Source organism: Pan troglodytes, chromosome 5 (genome assembly GCF_028858775.2).
Source record: "Pan troglodytes isolate AG18354 chromosome 5, NHGRI_mPanTro3-v2.0_pri, whole genome shotgun sequence".
Classification (NCBI taxonomy): Eukaryota; Metazoa; Chordata; class Mammalia; order Primates; family Hominidae; genus Pan; species Pan troglodytes.
The window spans coordinates 34,285,945-34,297,433 of record NC_072403.2 but is presented as its reverse complement, the minus strand read 5'-3'; the positions used below and the strand labels follow the sequence as shown (position 1 = coordinate 34,297,433).

General features: G+C 38.3%; 1 protein-coding gene across 3 annotated transcripts in view; it reads left to right on the top strand.

The window, feature by feature from the left end:
* The window catches only part of ZSCAN31 (zinc finger and SCAN domain containing 31), a 41,320-nt gene that overhangs the window by 4,899 nt on the left and 24,932 nt on the right, over positions 1–11,489 (top strand). The gene's annotated exons all lie outside the window — the stretch shown is intronic.

Below are 11,489 nucleotides of genomic sequence, written 5' to 3'. Positions count from 1 at the left end.
GCAAATACTTACAAAAGATACCTGAATGGAAACATTAGTAACTTTATTCATTAGGGATAAGTAGTTGAAATTATGAGACATATATATGCACCTATATATATGAGACATATATATGCACCTATATATATGAGACATATATATGCACCTATATATATGAGACATATATATGCACCTATATATATGAGACATATATATGCACCTATATATATGAGACATATATATACACCTATATATATGAGACATATATATACACCTATATATATGAGACATATATATACACCTATATATGAGACATATATATACACCTATATATATGAGACATATATATACACCTATATATATGAGACATATATATACACCTATATATATGAGACATATATATACACCTATATATATGAGACATATATATACACCTATATATGAGACATATATATACACCTATATATATGAGACATATATATACACCTATATATGAGACATATATATACACCTATATATGAGACATATATATACACCTATATATACGAGACATATATATACACCTATATATGAGACATATATATACACCTATATATGAGACATATATATACACCTATGTATATGAGACATATATATACACCTATGTATATGAGACATATATACACCTATGTATATGAGACATATATACACCTATGTATATGAGACATGTATATACACCTATGTATATGAGACATGTATATACACCTATGTATATGAGACATGTATATACACCTATGTATATGAGACATGTGTATACAGCTATGTATATGAGACATGTGTATACACCTATGTATATGAGACATGTATATACACCTATGTATATGAGACATGTGTATACACCTGTATATGAGACATGTATATACACCTATATATATGAGAACTCAATATCATAAAGATATCATTCCTTCCTAAATTGATACACAAATTCAGTACAAAGCAAATCAAGATTCCAATTGTGCTCAGTGGAATTTGACTAGTTGATTTTAAATGTATATGGAATAATGAAAGAGTCACGAATCCAAGACATTTTTAAAACAAATGAAGGAGCTGCAGAAACTTGCCCTATATAATTTATTATAAAATTATAGCAGCTAAGACAATATAGTATTGGCACAACTACAGACAAATAGACCAATGAAACAGAACTGAGGACTGAGCAACAAACATGTATGTGTGGATGCTTGATATACGGTGGAAATTGCATTACAAATCAGTGAGGAATAAAGGAGCTACTTGACAAATAGTACTGTAATATTTGGATATCTAAATGGAAAAATAAAATAAAATTGGGTTTCTACTTTATATGTTGCACAAAAAATCAGTTCCAATCAGCTAACTTTCAGACTTTTAAAAGAAAATTTAGAATAATTGCTCTTTTTTCTATTCACAAGTTTGCTTCTATAGAATCATTTTTTTATGAGCTCAAGTAAAACAAGATTTCTTTTAAACTGCACAAACATACAAACTATAAGGAAAACAATAAATAAATTTGACCTCATTAAAAATTAAAACTATATCAAAAGATACTAGAAACTAATGGAAAAGACAATTAAATTAAAAGGTTGGGAGAAGATATTTGCAACACATATAGTCAACAAAGGATCAGTCCACTGAATATATAATGAACATCTACAAATGAATAAGAGAGAAAAAAGCCAACAATCATACAGAAAAAAAATGGCAAAAAATATGCACAGGCAATTCCCAGAGAGGAATCTCGAATGACCAATAAACATAAGCATATACAGTTAATCATTAGCAATTAAATAAAGGCAAATTTTAAATCATTTTATACCAACACCTGAGTAATAACATTTGCTGATAAGAATGTGAAAATTTTGAGACTGTCATACACAGTTGCTGGGACTATAAATTGGTACACTCATCTAAAAAAGCAATTTTGAAATATATAGTAAAGTTGAAATATATGGTAAACCTGAAAATGATACACACATTGGCCCAGCAGCTTCAAAGTACTTACCCTGTAGGAGCTCTTGTACATAAACAAAAATGTTAATAGACTAGTCTAGGCCAGACATAGCTTTAGATGCTCAGGATATAACAAGGGCAATAAAAGGTAAAGACCCCTGTTCTCATAGAGCTAATGTTCCAGGGGAGACTGGGCCAAAAAAAATAAAATAAAATAAACAAAAACAAAGAAAAGAATTAAGCAGAATAAATAAATACATAAACTGGAATGGAAGTTGATAAGCACTGCGATTTTTAAAAAGGGGAAGGAGAGGAAGAAAAAGAAGAAAATCAGGGTAGAGAGATCAGAAGTCCTGGCATGAGAGGGGGCTAACTGCAATATAAATAAGATGGTGTAAGTCTAGTGACATTCTGGCCAAGATCTGAAGGAGATGAAGGGGTTAGCCCTGTGCATATCTAAGGAAGAGTGTTCCCAGTAGAGGAAACAGCAAGGGAGCCAGATTGGCTGAGGTGGAGTGAACAAGAGAGGGTATCAGAGATAAGGTTACTCTGGGATTTTTAAGCAAGAATTTTACTGAGCTGTGCTTTCAGGAATAACACTCACAAGAAGTTAAAGAAATAGGGCTAGGCAGAGTAGTTGAACTGTGGTGCAGTTACAAGAGAGGCTCCAGCTGATCCTCTCAGGAGCTCAAGGGATGGGACAGTCCTTAAGAATTGCCTTGCCTTGATATAAGGGGTATAAGGTGGAAGGAAGGTAACCTTCTGTGAGGCAACTTTTTGACCAAGGAAAATTCCCAGAGACAGGCTCAATTAAGAGACATCAGCTACCTACTCTCCTGTTCGTTTGGTATAGTAAGAAATGGAAATAACTATTCCAGAATTATTCTTTCTTTCTGAGGAAATTTATAAGAATAGATTAGTAGAAAGATTTACAGTTCCTAGTGTTGTAGCATATCTTAAAGTCATAAAGGATATTTACTGTCTCTCTCCTCTACTATCCATTCTAGATTCCCCTCATCCTTTACTATCATCTTTGTTCATTTAGGTAGTTTACCTTGTAGGTGACCAAAACACTCTGGTAACTATGTTCTTCTCAATTGTGGCTGCTGCACTTGTCCATTTAATAATAAAGACTGTACCGAGGAGGCTGAGTGCCGTGCCTCATACCTGTAATCCCAGCACTTTGAGAGGCTGAGATGGGTGGATCACTTGAGGTCAGGAGTTCAAGACTAGCCTGGACAACATGGTGAAACCCCGTCTCTACTAAAACTACAAAAATTAGCGGGTGTGGTAGTGGGTGCCTGTAATCCCAGCTACTCAGGAGGCTGAGACATGAGAATTGCTTGAACCTGGGAGGCAGAGGTTGTAGTGAGCTGAGATCACGCCATTGCACACTGCACTCCAGCCTGGGAGACAGAGTGAGACTCAGTTTAAAAAAAAAAAAAAAAGATTGTACTGAGGAGAAGCAAGAAGCAAGAGAACACCTAATGGATAACTTGAGTGACAAACTTCATTTTTCCCTGTCCCCACTGTGTAACAGCAGCCTTACCTTCTCTTGATATTGGAACCATCAACTTCTGCCAGGGTGGTGACTCCACTTCTTGTGTGCTGATGTCAGAAAAAGGAGGCAAAAAAATCTGTGTGGCAGCCCTACCTTTCCATTTACAGGGACTCCCTGTTTGTCATGGTGAAAGTGTTCTTCTAGGAATAAAGACTTTTGAACTCACGGAGCCTAGAATCAAGAGGGTACATAGAAAGCACGTCTTTCCCTATGTGGGTCTCTAGGAGTGAGGGAATTCAGAGCTACTTCTACCTCTACTCCTTTGTTCCCAGGCATGCATAGTTGCATACTAGGAAACAAACACTACATAATAATTATTGTCTTAGGGTGTTTATACTTTGCTCTGGAGGATGACACCCCATTGTTTCAGGGTATCATATGTAAGTTGGCACTTTAGCTATGCTTTCAAAGGTTGTTCCATTGCTCTATCTGGCCAGCATGTTCCTGGTGGCTAAGTGTGTGATAGAACCAGTGGATCCCATGGTCATGTGCTCACTGCTACACCTCCTTTGAACCCATGTAAAGTTATGCCAGATCCTATGTCAGTGGATCAATGATTCTGTATGTTCTTGGATAATAGTACTAGCTGAGTCCTATGACCAGAAAAGGCAAACCCACACCTAGAATATGTGTTAATTCTAGTCAAGATGAATCACTTGCCACTGATGGGATTGGTCCCCTCATGATGTTGTATCATATCAATACTCAATATTAATTTTTGTTGCAAGTAAGTTGGACATTCAGTTGTAGCCAGGCACCACTGAGCGGGGAGGGACCATGCTGTTAGGCATAGATAGCCTCCATCTCTGCTGCTATGTTTACCTTGTCCATGAGTCCATCCTGCCAGCACTGGGGTAGCTAATGATGGAGGCTGGTTAATATAAACCAGCAAGGTCATTCTGTCTGCTTATTTGTTCATTGCCTTTTCCATGGTGAATATTCTATAATGAGTTTTAATGTGTACAACAGAGATCTTTGGACTTTCTTCCCACTCTTATAGGTCCATCCACATGACTCTTTCCCAGACCTCTTTGTTTTCAATCTTCCAATCATTTTTCTTTTCTTTTCTTTTCTTTTTTTTTTTTTTTTGAGACACAGTTTCACTGCGTTGCCCAGCTTGGAGTGCAATGGTGCAATCTCAGCTCACTGCAACCTCTGCCTCCTAGGTTCAAGCAATTCTTTTGCCTCAGCCCCCTGTGTAGCTGGGACTACAGGTACATGCCACCATGCCGGCTAATTTTTTCTTTTCTTTTTTTTTTTTGTAGTTTTATTAGAGAACGGGTTTTGCCATGTTGACCAGACTGATCTGGAGTTCCCGACCTCAAGTGATCCACCTGCCTTGGCATCCCAAAGTGCTGGGATTACAGGCGTGAGCCACCATGTCTGGCCCAATTTTTTTCTTCTAGTTCCCTAAAAATCAGACAAGACATTCATCATTACCCTAAATGTACTATATATATTTTTACCTGTAGCCACAAAGATAACTAAGTGCACCTAACTAGGTGTACCATTCAAAACTCTGCCCACTGGGTGGAATTCCCTTGACTACTAATGCCAGGATCACGTCTGAGAGGAGTTCTAAGATAGCCACCATCCATTTTCAGCCTTTAGTAACATACCATGATACTTAATCCAAATAATCCAAACTCAGTATTTTTCCTCCTTTGTCAATTAGTCATAAGGAACCTCCACCAATCACAACTATCACACACTCAGATAGTCACAGGGATGAGCTCAAAGATAGGTGCTAGTGTGGTTGAGATGGATGACAGGAACATGTGGGCCACCTACTCAGAAAGCTTATTTGTCCTCTAGTCCTGCACATGTCCAGTGCTGAACATACCACACACATCTTATGATGCACTGTTGCTGGACCCATCCAATCTGATATCTTGGTGGATCTGATAGAACTATGATAATTCTTCATTGAATATATCATTGAAGATATATTGGAACCATCAACTCCTGCCAAGGTAGTGACTCCTTTTCTTGTCTGCTGATGTCTTAGAAAAAGGAGGCCAAAAAACCCGTGTGACAGCCCTACCTTTCCATTTACATCTTCATTGAATATATTTCCCTGCTTCTGTAGAAAATGTATCTTATCAAGGCCTCCAACATATCACATTTTGCTCATGTGGTCTGAATAATACATTATCAGTAGAGTGAACCAATATAACACCCTTAGAATTGTATCTTTAGTCCAGATCCCTTCTGACTATAATATGATAAGGGGCAGGAGAGATAACATAGCCCCTGGGAAACAACCAGAAATGGAAACCTTTGTCCATCTTTTCATGCTTTTGTTCCTCCTTTCTAAGAGGGATGGAAAAGAATGCATTTACCAAATCAATGACTACACATTATATACCTGAGGTCATATTAATCTGTTATAGAAAATATACTGCATATAGGCCAGGCACAGTGGCTCACACCTGTAATCCCAACACTTTGGGAGGCCGAGGCGGGCGGATCATGAGGTCAGGAGATCAAGACTATCCTGGCTAACACGGTGAAACCCCGTTTCTACTAAACGAAATACAAAATATTAGCCGGGCATGGTGGTGGGCGCCTGTAGTCCCAGCAGGAGAATGGCGCGAACCCGGGAGGCAGAGCTTGCAGTGAGCCGAGATCCCGCGACTGCACTCCAGCCTGGGCGACAGAGCGAGACTCCGTCTCAAAAAAAAAAAAAAAAAAAAAAGAAAGAAAAAAAAAGAAAAGAAAATATGCAGCATATAGCATTGTAGCTGCAACTGGGGCTACTAGTTGGTTGAGTTTGCAGTAGTTAACTGTCATTCTTTAGAGTCTGCCTGGCTTTGTAGGGGGCTGGTGAGAAAAGGTGGGGGATGATCATGTCTACCACCCTTCATTCTTTTCATCTTTAAGATTGATATTAACCTTTCCACTCCCATTGGGATGCAAAAAATTTTTTTCTGAGTACTCTTTTGTTTGGGGAATGGGTAGCAGTTTCAGAAACTACCACTTGGCTTTTTCCAGTACAATAATTCTATAATAAACCCTAGCCCAAATGATCAATATGGGGTTACTCCAACTCAAATATGCTCATTCCAGTTTTATATTCAGAAATGAGAGAAATGATCAATGCAGGCAGAGAGTGTCTGTGGACCCACTATGAGCCTTATCTGGGCCAGAACTTTATTTCTTATCTGGCCCCTATATGACCACATCCTAACAGGGGGCCACAATGACACTCTGGGTACCTAGGTATCAATGTCAACTCACACTGTGTAAAAGGTTCATCCTAAAAAGCTTTGGATATTCCCCCTTTCTCCAATATATATCTAACTAAATAAATGTCCTGACTGCAGTCTCTCTGTAGAAGACTTGGAGAAATGTTCCATATGCTATTTGGTTTAGTGCTACATGGTCTTTCCTCTTCGGGACACAGCCAGTTCTGAGAACTAGCTGTAGTCCAAAAACTGCAGAAGGACTTGAGATGTTTTATTATGATAGTTGCCCTCAGCCTTATCACTTACCCTTGATTTTTAAAAAAGTATTATGGATCAAACAATAGCCATCTGTATATAAGCAACATCTCCCAGGGCCCTTGCCAGAATATTAAATCATAGTAGAGTGCCTCTATCTTGATACACTCTTTCTTATCCAACTTTATATATCAGATTCCTGTTGATCCAGCTCTCTTAGGATCCAATTATATATGTGTGTTCCTAGGTTCTGACACTACATGTTGGCTAGGTCCTACTGCAACTTTGGTAGATAGTGTTTTTACTCCCTTTGCAGACCCAGTACTTATCTAGCCAGATTTTGCTGTGATGTAACCTTAGGAACTAACGTAGTGTCCAGGTGTGGTGGTGGGGTGTGTCCTGAGCAGGCACATCATCTTCAAGCAAGTAGAGAACACTAGGGAGGAATGGGATACTTTTGAAGGTCCACAGGGTTCAGGAGAATCTGAGGAGTCGAGACTTTTTGGTGCTTTGGCCTAGATATCCCTATCCTAAATCACAGAGTTCCATTCCTTTCCAATTAGCTCTCTGGCATTAGCTTAGCAGGCCTGCTGGATGTGACATCTTTTCTCGAGCTCTGCCACACATTCAGTTGAGCTCCAGGCCTGATCCTCAGCCTTTGCTGCCTTTCTGGCTGAAGGAGACTCTTTATATGGTGTCAGGGATGTCTCTGAATTTTTCACTTTGCCTTACATTCATAATCACCCAATTCCATTGCCTTCTTCCAATGCATCTGTGGTCCTCAAAAACAACTGTACTATTTCAAAGTCATTATAAATATGTTTTCTACCTAAATTCTAAAAAAAAATATTAGAAGAACATTCCTTCTAGGGCCTTTTGTGTTCCTACACATCTTACAGTGTATGCCAACAATGCAAAGCCCTGACCATTCTTTTGCCCACGCCATTTCTCAGGGTTGTTTATGCAGGTTGTAAGCTACCCCAACTTTTCTTTGTTTTTAGCAGCCCCCAGGCATCCAAACCATGACAGTTCCATCAGCTCTCCAAATGAGGTAAGATAGAAGCCAGTCCCTTGGGCCATCCTCCAAAGAGCCAGAACAGAGGATGCATGCTCCAATTTTTTCTTTCTCCCAAGGAAGAAGTCATAAGCCAAGACATTCTCTCCTAGCTCTGAGCTGTGCGCACTTGGGGGAAGGGCTGACATGAGTCCTATGGTCTGAAGTTTGTGTTCCCCCAAAATTCTTATGTTTAAACCTAGCCCCTAAGGTGATGGCATTAAAAGGTGAGGACTTGGGAGTGATTAGGTAATGAGAGTTCTGCCCTCATGAATGGGGTTAGTGCCCTATAAGAAAAGGCTAGAGGGAGCCTGTTTGCCCCATCCACCAGAAGAGGACACATAGAAGGCACCATGTCTATAAAGTAGAGAGAAGCTTTCACTCTATGCCAAATCTGCTATTGCCTTGACCTTGTACTTCTCAGCCTTCAGGACTGTGAGCAACGAATTTCTATTGTTTATAAATTACTCAGTTTAAGGTATTTTGTTACAGCAGCCTGAATAGACTAAGACATTGTGTAAAGTGAAATTTCAATGTAGCTGTTTTGGATTTGAGCTCACCTGGGGTACTGCAACTTTTTAACTTGATTCTGGAATTCTCATAAGGATATATTGATCCATATATAATTGTTAATCAGCGTTTCTGCAGGGGAACAGGGCTAATACTTCCTATTCTGCCATCTTTCTCTTGTAACTCCTAACCCAGAATTTTAAATCCAGTGGAAATGTCCTTCAAAAATAAGAGTGAAATAAAGACATTTTCTATTAAATGAAAGCTGAAAAATACTTCTCCAGCAGACTTGCACCTGCACTGCAAGCCAACCAACCAAACCAAAAGCAAAACCAAACCCTAAAGAAAAACAAAAAACTTCAGTCTGAAGGGAAGTGACAGCTGAAAACTCAGATCTACAAGAAGGAATTAAGAGCATCAGAATGGTGAATATGTATGTGAATATAAAAGCCTTGCTTTTTAGTTAATTTCCTTAAAAAACAAGTGATCATTTAAAGCAAAAATAATATCATTTTAAGCTGGCAGTTATAATGTACAGAGAAGTAAAATATATAAGAATACTACAAAAGATGGGTGTTTTAGTCTGTTGTCATGCTGCTATAAAGAAATACCCAAGACTGGGTAATTTATAAAGAGAGGAGGTTTAATTGACTCACAGTTCAGCATGGCTGGGGAGACCTCAGGAAACTTACAATCATGGCAGAAGGAGAAGCAACATGTTCTTCTTCACATGGCAGCAGGAGAGAGAAGAAGAGAACAGAGTGAAGGGGGAAACCCCTTATAAAACCTCAGATCTCATGAGACCTTAGTATCATGAGAATAGCAAGGAGAAAACCGCCCCCATGATTCAATTATTTCCCACTGGGCCCCTCCCACCACATGTGGGGATTATGGGAACAATTCAAGATGACATTTGGGTGGGGACACAGCAAAACCATATCAATGGGCAAGAGCAAAGGAATAATAGTGTCATAAGTTTCTGTCTATATGTGAAATGTAAATTGTTAAATATGCAACTAAGACTAAAATGTGAAGTGATACAATATTATTTCCAATTAGGCTGTGATAAATTAAAGGTGGGTATTGTAATTACTGTAACAGTCATCAGATTCCTACCTATTTCCACTGCAGCACTTAACTTATTCAGAAGTGGGTTTATGATTAAGTCTATAAAGTGTAAGTGATTCTACATTTGCATGTTTCTTCAAATGCCCTGGCCTGGAATGATACCTAGCAATGTGTTTACATGGTTCATATGCTTGTAAAATTTGAGGGGAAAAAATGGATTCTACACTTGCAGTTTCTTCAAATGCCCTGGCCTGGAATGATACCTAGCAATGTGTTTACATGGTTCATATGCCTGCAAAATTTGAGGGGAAAAAATGGATATTTTAGCAACAGGTGTTTAAACCACTGTTTGTTTCCATTTCTGACTCCCCATCTCTTATTTTTCTCTTGTTGAGTGGCACTGAAATAACAATAGAGAATTTTAGCATCTGGTAAGGGGACACTATCTTAGAAATAAGTCATTTTAACTACAATTTGAAAAGATATTTTGGCATGATTTAAGCAATAAATGCTAAATTACAAAATTCAATAATTTATTAAAGAACTGAGAGCAAATTTAAATTTAAAAATTAATGGAGGCTAGGCGTGGTGGCTCATGCCTGTAATCCCAGCACATTGGAAGGCCGAGGTAGGCAGATCACCTGAGGTCAGGAGTTTGAGACCAGCCTGGCCAACACGGCGAAACCCCGTCTCTACTAAAAATACAAAATTTGCCAGGCGTGGTGGCACATGCCTGTAATCCCAGATACTCGAGGTATGAGAATTGCTTGAACCTGGGAGGCAGAAGTTGCAGTGAGCTGAGATCAAGCCACTGCACTCCATCCTGGGAAATAGAGCATGACTCCTTCCCCACTCCCCTGCCAAAAAAAATTAATGGAATGTGAGAAACAAAAGAAATAAAGATAATAAAATCAATGGAAATTATTCTGACATCAGGAAGCAAATTATAACAAAAGAAACAATGTCAAATTATATGAAATCAGCAAGTCATTAAGAAAAAAAGCTAAACTTTGAATACAGTAAAAAAATATGCTCTTGGATTAATTCTCTAGTGAAGAAAAGTGAATCACTGAACACATTGAAAAGAGATTTAAATTTCTTGCACATTTTACATAAAATACTGATATTGACAAAGACATCATAATATGCCATTGACAATGAGGACATCTAAGACCAACTAGTTAATGTGTCATCAACACAGAGATTCTCAGATTAGTCCCCATATAAAAAAATTTGAATGTCCTGAAATCTTGTAGCTCATAATTGAAAGAAACTTGATAGAAGTTTACTCAAATGTCAACAATTTTAAAAAGCTTTTGATCAACCATGCTAGAGGAATGGCTACATTAACTTTTTATTCTTTCTAGAAAAATTTAAATTATGAAATTAACATACAAAGAAGCAGTCCAAGAACATAAAGCCAACAAATTAGGGGAGAGTTACTATAGAGGAGTCAGGCAGTTAAATAATAAAAATATTTTGTTATTTTTCTGATTTTTGTTTGTGATATTTGGAAGACTTTAAAATTTGTAGTATAGCTGGATGTGGTGGCAGCAGCTCACACCTTTAATCCCAGCATTTTGGGAGGCAGAAGCAAGAGGATTGCTTGAGCACAGGAGTTTAAGGTTGCAGTGATCACACCACTCCACCCCAGCTTAGTTGACAGAACGAGACCCTGTTCTGTCTCGTTGTGTAATTGTAATTATCATTACAATTACAAAAAAAATTGTAATGTGATGTAAAGAATGTATTTTCCATTCTATATTTATTTATTTATTTTTTGAGATGGGATCTCACTCTGTCATCCACGCTGGAGTGCAGTGGCACAATCTCAGCTCACTGAAAACCCCACCTTCCAGGCTCAAGCAGTCCTCCCACCTCAGACCCACAGGCATGTGCCACAATG